Below are 9548 nucleotides of genomic sequence, written 5' to 3'. Positions count from 1 at the left end.
AATGCGAGCTGTGGCAAGAAGGTTTGCTGTGTCTGTCAGCGTAGTGTCCAGAGCATTGAGGCACTACCAGGAGACAGGCCAGTACATCAGGAGACGTGGACGAGGCCGTAGGAGGGCAACAACCCAGCAGCAGGACCGCTACCTCCGCCTTTGTGCAAGGAGGAGCACTGCCAGAGCCCTGCAAAATGACCTCCAGCAGGCCACAAATGTGCATGTGTCTGCTCAAACAGTCAGAAACAGACTCCATGAGGGTGGTATGAGGGCCCGACGTCCACAGGTGGGGGTTGTGCTTACAGCCCAACACCGTGCAGGACGTTTGGCATTTCCCAGAGAACACCAAGATTGACAAATTCGCCACTGGCGCCCTGTGCTCTTCACAGATGAAAGCAGGTTCACACTGAGCACATGTGACAGACATGACAGTCTGAAGACGCCGTGGAGAACGTTCTGCTGCCTGCAACATCCTCCAGCATGACCGGTTTGGCGGTGGGTCAGTCACGGTGTGTGGTGGCATTTCTTTGGGGGGCCGCACAGCCCTCCGTGTGCTCGCCAGAGGTAGCCTGACTGCCATTAGGTACCGAGATGAGATTTTCAGACCCCTTGTGAGACCATATGCTGGTGCGGTTGGCCCTGGGATCCTCCTAATGCAAGACAATGCTAGACCTCATGTGGCTGGAGTGCGTCAGCAGTTCCTGCAAGAGGAAGGCATTGATGCTATGGACTGGCCCGCCCGTTCCCCAGACCTGAATCCAATTGAGCACATCTGGGACATCATGTCTCGCTCCATCCACCAACGGCACGTTGCACCAAAGACTGTCCAGGAGTTGGCGGATGCTTTAGTCCAGGTCTGAGAGGAGATCCCTCAGGAGACCATCCGCCACCTCATCAGGAGCATGCCCAGGCGTTGTAGGGAGGTCATACAGGCACATGGAGGCCATACACACTACTGAGCCTCATTTTGACTTGTTTTAAGGACATTACATCAAAGTTGGATCAGCCTGTAGTGTAGTTTTCCACTTTAATTTTGAGTGTGACTCCAAATCCAGACCTCCATGGGTTGATAAATTTGTTTGTGTAATTTTGTTGTCAGCACATTCAACTATGTAAAGAAAGAAGTATTTCATAAGAATATTTCATTCATTCAGATCTAGGATGTGTTATTTTAGTGTTCCCTTTATTTTTTTGAGCAGTGTACATAGTCTCCACTGTCCTTTAGTTATAATTTACATGAATGAGTGACCCCCGGTCTGCTGTCACCTATGTACGTTATCAGCTGCATCTGGTTACTTGTCCCCTGTGAAATTATGGGCAGAACGACAAATTCAACTCCATCTTTCATCAAATCAGATAGCTTATTCATCACATAACCATTTGATGTTGCCAATTATTTTAATGATGTCTTCAAATCAAATGTTGTCACATACGCCACATACAACAGTGGAATGCTTACTTAAAAGCCCTTAACCAACAATGCAGTTAAGAAAAATACCTAATAAATACAAAAAAATAAGTAAAATAACAATAGCGAGGCTATACAGAGTCAATGTGTGTGGGCACTGGTTAGTCGAGGTAATTGAGGTAATATGTACATGTATGTAGAGATAAAGTAACTGCATAGATGAGAGTTGCAGCAGTGTAAAAGGGGAGAGGGTAGCCATTTGATTAGATGTTCAGGAGTCTTATGGCTTGGAGATAAAAGCTGTTTAGAAGCCTCTTGGACCTAGACTTGGAGCTCCGGTACCATTTGCTGTGCGGTAGCAGAAAGAACAGTCTATGAAGTCCTGAACATTTTTAGGGCCTTCCTCCGACACCGCCTGGTATAGAGGTCCTGGATGGCAGGAAGCTTAGCCCCAGTGATGTGCTGGGCCGTACGCACTACCCTCTGTAGTGCCTTGCGGCCAAGCAGTTTCCATTCCAGGCGGTGATGCAACCCAGCAGGATGCTCTCGATGGTGCAGCTATAGAACCTTTTGAGGATCTGAGGATCCGTGCCAAATCTTTTCAGTCTCCTGAGGGGGAATAGGTTTGTCGTGCCTTCTTCACGGCTGTCTTGGTGTGCTTGGACCATGTTATTTTGTTGGTGATGTGGACACCAAGGAACTTCTCAACCTGCTCTACTACAGAATGGGGGCGTGCTCAGTCTTGATCACGTTGAGGGAGATGATGTCCTTGCACCACAGGTCAGGTCGGTGATCAGGCCTACCACTGTTGTCATCGGCAAACTTAATGATGGTGTTGGAGTCGTGCCTGGCCGTGCAGTCATGCGTGAACAGGGAGTACAGGAGGGGACTGAGCACACAACCCTGAGGGGCCCCCGTGGTACCGATGGTACTTCATTGGCAAAGTGGGCAAACTTAGGCAGGAAATGCCAACAACGAACAGTGAGCCATTGTACTCAAAACAAATAATGAAAGAAAAGCATTGCAAGTTAGAATTTTGTAAAGTTAGTGTGGGAGAGGTGGAAAAAGTTATTGACTAGTAATGACAAACCTCCTGGCATGGACAACTTCGATGGAAAGCTACTGAGGATGGTAGTTGACTCTATAGCCAGTCCTAGCTGTCATATCTTTAATCTGATATTTAATCTGAAACCAAAGTCATTCCATTACCGAAGAGTGGTAAAGCGGCCTTTACTGGTTCTAACAGCAGACCTATCAGCTTGCTGCCAGCTCTTTGCAAACTGTTGGGAAATAATGGTGTTTGACCAAATACAATGTTATTTCTCTGTTAACAAATGAACAGACTTTCAGCATGCTTGGGGTGGCAGGTAGCCTGGTGGTTAGGGCGTTGGACTTGTAACTGGAAGGTTGATGGATCGAATCCCTGAGCTGACAAGGTAATAATCTGTCATTCTGTCCCTGAACAAGGCAGTTAACTCACTGTTCCATCATTGAAAATAAGAATTTGTTCTTAACTGATTGCCTAGAGGTAAAATAAATTTAAAAAATGCTTATAGAGGGCACACAACATGTACTGCACTGACACAAATTACCGATGATTTAAAGATATTGATAATAAGAAGATTGTGGGAGGTGTCCTGTTAGATTTCGGTGCAGCCTTGATATTATAGACCATAACCTGTTAAGAAAACTTAAGCGTTATGGCTCTTCAACGTCTGCCATATTGTGAATTCAGAGCTATCTAATATAACAGAGGGTTTTCTTTAATGGAAGCTTCTCTAATGTCACATATGGTAAAGTGTGGTGTACCGCAGGGCAGCTCTCTAGGTCCTCTACTCTTTTCTATTGTTACCAATGACCTGCCACTGGCATTAAAAAAGCATGTGTGTCCATGTATGCTGATGATTCAACCATATCAGTTGTGTAAAGTACTTAAGTAGAACTTTAAAGTATTTTTACTTAAGTATTTTTTGGGGGTATCTGTACTTTACTATTTATATTTTTGGCTACTTGTACTTTTATTTCACTACATTCCTAAAGAAAATAATGTACTTGTTACTCCATACATTTTCCCTGACACCCAAAAGTACTCATTACATTTTGTCAGGAAAATGGTCCAAATCACACACTTGTCAAGAGAACATCCCTTGTCATCCCTACTGTCTCTGATCTGACATACTCACTAAACACAAATGCTTTGTCCTGTCCAGAATGCACCTATTTATGTCTGAGTGTTGGAGTGTGCCCCTGGCTATCCGTCAATAAAAAAAATAAACAAGAAAATTGTGCCATCTGGTTTGCTTAATATAAGGAAGTTGAAATTATTTACACTTTTATTTTTGATACTTAAGTACATTTGAGCAATTCCATTGACTTTTGATACAAGTATATTTAACAAATACTTTTAGACTTTTACTCAAGTAATATTTTACTGGGTGACTTTCACTTTTACTTTAGTAATTTTCTATTAAGGTATCTTCCACCTTTCTTCTATTATCTTGATATAATAAGTCTGATTGCCCCCCATCTATCTTCAGAGCTCGTGCTGCTAGGCGACCTAAACTGGAACATGATATAATAAGTCTGATTGCCCCCCATCTATCTGCAGAGCTCGTGCTGCTAGGCGACCTAAACTGGAACATGATATAATAAGTCTGATTGCCCCCCATCTATCTTCAGAGCTCGTGCTGCTAGGCGACCTAAACTGGAACATGCTTAACACCCCAGTCATCCTACAATCTAAGCTTGATGCCCTCAATCTCACACAAATTATCAATGAACCTACCAGGTACCACCCCAGAGCCGTAAACACGGGCACCCTCATAGATATCATCTTAACCAACTTGCCCTCTAAATACACCTCTGCTGTTTTCAACCAAGATCTCAGCGATCACTGCCTCATTGCCTGCATCCATAATGGGTCAGCAGTCAAACGACCTCCACTCACCACTGTCAAACGCTCCCTGAAGCACTTCAGCGAGCTGGCCTTTCTAATCGACCTGGCTGGGGTATCCTGGAAGGATATTGATCTCATCATTTTAAATGCCTTCCTAACCATCTTAAATAAGCATGCCCCATTCAAGACATTTAGAACCAGGAACAGATATAGCCCTTGGTTCTCTCCAGACCTGACTGCCCTTAACCAACACAAAAACATCCTATGGAGTTCTGCATTAGCATCGAACAGCCCCTGTGATATGCAACTTTCAGGGAAGCTAGGAAACCAAGCCTTCCCCATTTCTTCTTCTCCCAAATCCAGTCAGCTGATGTTCTGAAAGAGCTGCAAAATCTGGACCCCTACAAATCAGCCGGGCTAGAAAATCTAGACCCTTTCTTTCTAAAATGATCTGCCCAAATTATTTCCATCATATCACTAGCCTGTTCAACCTCTCTTTTGTGTCGTCTGAGATTCCCAAAGATTGGAAAGCAGCTGCGGTCATCCCCCTCTTCAAAGGGGGGGACACTCTTGACCCAAACTGCTACAGACCTATATCTATCTTACCATGCCTTTCTAAGGTCTTCGAAAGCCAAGTCAACAAACAGATTACCGACCATTTCAAATCTCACCATACCTTCTCTGCTATGCAATTTGGTTTCAGAGCTGGTCATGGGTGCACCTCAGCCACGCTCAAGGTCCTAAACAATATCTTAACTGCCATCGATAAGAAACAATACTGTGCAGCCGCATTGATCTGGCCAAGGTTTTCAACTCTGTCAATCACCACATCCTCATCGGCAGACTCGATAGCCTTGGTTTCTCAAATGATTGCCTCGCCTGGTTCACCAACTACTTCTCTGATAGAGTTCAGTGTGTCAAATCGGAGGGCCTTTTGTCCGGGCCTCTGGCAGTCTCTATTCTTAGACCGACTCTCTTCTCTGTATACATCAATTATGTTGCTCTTGCTGCTGGTGAGTCTCTGATCCACCTCTACGCAGACTAAACCATTCTGTATACTTCTGGCCCTTCTTTGGACACTGTGTTGACCTCTTAGAGCTCCCTCCCTACTTTGTACAATTTCCACCTGAAGACATACCCAAATCTAACAGCCTGTAGCTCAGGCACAGAACCATGGATATGCATATTCTTGGTACCATTTGAAAGAAAACACTCTGAAGTTTGTGTAAATGTGATTTGAATGTAGGAGAATATAACACAATCGATCTGGTTTAGATAAAACAAAGGAAAAAATACATTTTTTCATTTTTATTTTTGTATCTTTAAAATGAACAAGATAAAACAAACATTCAGATAGGATGATGGGGACAATTTCAGTGAAAAATATAAGAGGGCAACAGTACTTGTGCAAAGTTTCAGAATGATAACTTCCAAAATGAGTGTGCTACATGAATGACATTTATGAAGTCACCCAGGTGTCCCACACAAGTAGCCCAAATGTACCCAGGTGGCCAAATTGGTGAAGGTATACATTTTGAAACAAATAACTATATACAAAATACCAAAATGGTATTCTAACACACACCCCAAAAAAACAAAATAGAAAACATTTAGAAAAAAGAAAAAAAATGGGAATATATATAATTATTGATTAAAAAAAATATGAAAAAAATATATACATTTACAAAATAACATGGGTAACTATTTATACACTTTCAATATTTGGAAGACCCTCAGTCCTCTATCAAATAAAATCTATTTATATAGCCCCAGCCTAAAACCCCAAACAGCAAGCAATGCAGGTGTAGAAGCACGGTGGCTAGGAAAAACTCCACAGAAAGGCAAAAACCTAGGAAGAAACCTAGAGAGGAACCAGGCTATGAGGGGTGGCCAGTCCTCTGCTGGCTCGTGCCGGGTGGAGATCACAGTGGTTGTAGAGGGTGCAACAGGACAGCACCTCGAGTAAAAATGAACAGTTTAGGGGTCCATAGCCGCAGGCAGAACAGTTGAAACTGGAACAGCAGCAAGGCCAGGTGGACTGGGGACAGCAAGGAGTCATCATGCCAGGTAGTCCTGACGCATGGTCCTAGGGCTCAGGTCCTCCGAGAGAGCGAAAGAGAGAATTAGAGAGAGAGCATACTTAAATTCACACAGGACACCGGATAAGACTCCCATTTGGAGTCAGTGTCACTGTGAAAGAAAATGTTCAGTTAGAATAGTTTCACATATGAGCCCTGTATCAACAGGTATATTAAACAGATAGTACAGGGAACATAAGGTTGAATATATTATTATGACCTGCTGACCTATGACCTGATCTACTGTCTCTTTTATATTATGACATTTCAGCTAGATCCACTTTCTCTATTATATTATGACAGACCAGCTAGATCTACTGTCTTTATCATATTACAACAGACCAGCTGTATCTACTGTCTCCATTTCACTTTGGCCATTGTTGTGGGCCTGCCCTCCCCTCAACAGCCTCAAATAGGCCATTTCATGTGGGTTGGGGTGGAGCGGCAGACACACGCATCTCACATTTCATGACATTACATGTTTATATATTGCTTCTAAAATAAAATCACAAATAATATTTGATATTATTAATTTCAAACAAGGGCATTAGCATGATAAGAACTTTCCAGTCCAAAACGATGTCCACTCCCGTTCAAAAAATATTCCTCCACAATCGCTAAATGAAACGTCCTACAACAATGTCTCACTTTCCCAATCAATTTATTCTAAAATTGTGTATACATCTGTATATCCTAGACTTAGAATTAGCTTTCCCTGACTTAGTCGCCATAATGATTGATATATAAACAGCTGAATCTGCGTGTTTACCAAACAATGCAGTGCGTAATATGTGTTTCTCCTTCCGGTATGAAACTTCAAAAGCGAATGACTCTCGTTACACTGGAGCTTACTACATGGGTTGGTCTTGCAACACATAAACATGACCTATTGCCATTTAGCTCAGCGCATTGGCTATCTACCCAGCTAGATTTCAAGACTATCAGTGGTCATTGGGTTAAAAGACAGTCAATCAACGAAACAGCGGGCAAATCATTGGTGCACAATGATGTCATGACTTGTCTTCAAATCGTTTTTTTTTCAGTCAATATGTCCCGCGAAATGGCCCATCACGTTTGATTGTGTTACAAACAAACCAGTTGATTGCAGTGAAACCAAACATGACTGGAAAAGTCACGTTCTGTGTGGGTTATTTACCTGGAATGTGTCATCGAAAATTGAATGAGACAGAATTCACAGATGACAGATGATCCCACCAAAAATGGACCAAGCAGCGTGTACAGGAGGAGTGGACTTGGGAGGAGATCCTGGATTGAAAAGGACCCTGGACGCAGGCTGCGGAGTTTCGCCGTCCTAAGGAGGAGATAGAGGCAGCGAAAGCGGAATGGCGACGATACGGGGAGATCAAAGCTCAAAAGAGCAAGCACAAGAGGCAACCCCAAGAAAGAAATTTGGGTGCACATGGAGCCTGTCAGGGAGTCGAGTGAGGAGCTTGACGCAAGATTCCGGCATTGAGAGCGCTGCAGAGCGGCATGCTGAGGTGCATGACATCAGCCCGGTGCCAACTGTACCGGTCCCACGCATAAGGTCTCCAGTGCGCTTTCACAGCCCAGTGCATCCTGTGCTAGCTTCCCGCACTTGCCGGGCTGGAGTGAGCAGTCAGGAAGGGTTGTGCCAACTCTGCGCTATAGACCTCCAGTGCGCCTCCACAGTCCAGTACGTCCTGTGCCTCCTCCCCGCACTCGCCCTGAGGTGCGTGTCACCAGCGTGGTACCACCAGTCCCGGCACCACGCATCAGGCCTCCAGTGCGCCTCCACAGTCCAGTACGTCCTGTGCCTCCTCCCCGCACTCGCCCTGAGGTGCGTGTCACCAGCGTGGTACCACCAGTCCCGGCACCACGCATCAGGCCTCCAGTACGCCTCCACAGTCCAGAGCTTCCGGCGACAGTTCCCAGTCCAGAGCTTCCGGCAACAGTTCCCAGTCCAGAGCTTCCGGTGACAGTTCCCAGTCCAGAGCTTCCGGCCACAGTTCCCAGTCCGGGACCTCCAACGAAGGTCCACAGTCCGGAACCTCCAACGACGGTTCCCAGTCCGGGGTGTCCAGCGACAGTCCCCAGTCCGGGGTCTCCAGCGGCGGTCCCCAGTCCGGGATCTCCAGCGGCGGTCCCCAGTCCGGGGTCTCCAGCGGCGGTCCCCAGTCCGGGGTCTCCAGCGGCGGTCCCCAGCCCGGGGTCTCCAGCGGCGGTCCCCAGTCCGGGGTCTCCAGCGGCGGTCCCCAGTCCGGGGTCTCCAGCGGCGGTCCCCAGTCCGGGGTCTCCAGCGGCGGTCCCCAGTCCGGGGTCTCCAGCGGCGGTCCCCAGCCCGGGGTCTCCAGCGGCGGTCCCCAGTCCGGGGTCTTCAGTGACGATCCCCAGTCCGAGGCCTCTAGCGACAAGCTGCAGTCTAGATTCTTCAGTGATGAGCTGCAGTCCAGAGCCTCTGGCGATGATCCACGGTCCGGTTCCACAGAAGCACAGAATGTCTAGGGTTTTTGTATGTCTAGGGGTTTTTGTATGTCTATGTTGGCCTAATATGGTTCCCAATCAGAGACAGCTGTTTATCGTTGTCTCTGATTTGGGATTATATTTAGGTGCAGTAATAACCAACGAGTAATCTAACCTAACAATTCCACAACTACTACCTTATACACACAAATGTAAAGGGATAACGATTATGTACGTAAAAATATGAATCAGTGATGGTACAGAACGACATAGGCAAGATGCAGTAGATGATATAGAGTACAGTATATACATATACATATGAGATGAGTAATGTAGGGTATGTAAACATTATATTAAGTGGCATTGTTTAAAGTGGCTAGTGATAAATTTTTACATCAATTTCCATCAATTTCCATTATTAAAGTGGCTGGAGTTGAGTCAGTATGTTGTCAGCAGCCACTCAATCTTAGTGGTGGCTGTTTAACAGTCTGATGGCCTTGAGATAGAAGCTATTTTTCAGTCTCTTGGTCCCTGATTTGATGCACCTGTACTGACCTCGCCTTCTGGATGATAACGGGGTGAACAGGCAGTGGCTCGGGTGGTTGTTGTCCTTGATGATCTTTATGGCCTTCCTGTGACATCGGGTGGTGAAGGTGTCCTGCCCCCAGTGATGCGTTGTGCAGACCTCACTACCCTCTGGAGAGCCTTACGGTTGTGGGCGGAGCAGTTGCTG

The sequence above is a fragment of the Oncorhynchus tshawytscha genome, linkage group LG33 (genome assembly GCF_018296145.1).
Source record: "Oncorhynchus tshawytscha isolate Ot180627B linkage group LG33, Otsh_v2.0, whole genome shotgun sequence".
In the NCBI taxonomy this organism is placed as follows: domain Eukaryota; kingdom Metazoa; phylum Chordata; class Actinopteri; order Salmoniformes; family Salmonidae; genus Oncorhynchus; species Oncorhynchus tshawytscha.
This window is presented reverse-complemented; position numbering follows the sequence as displayed.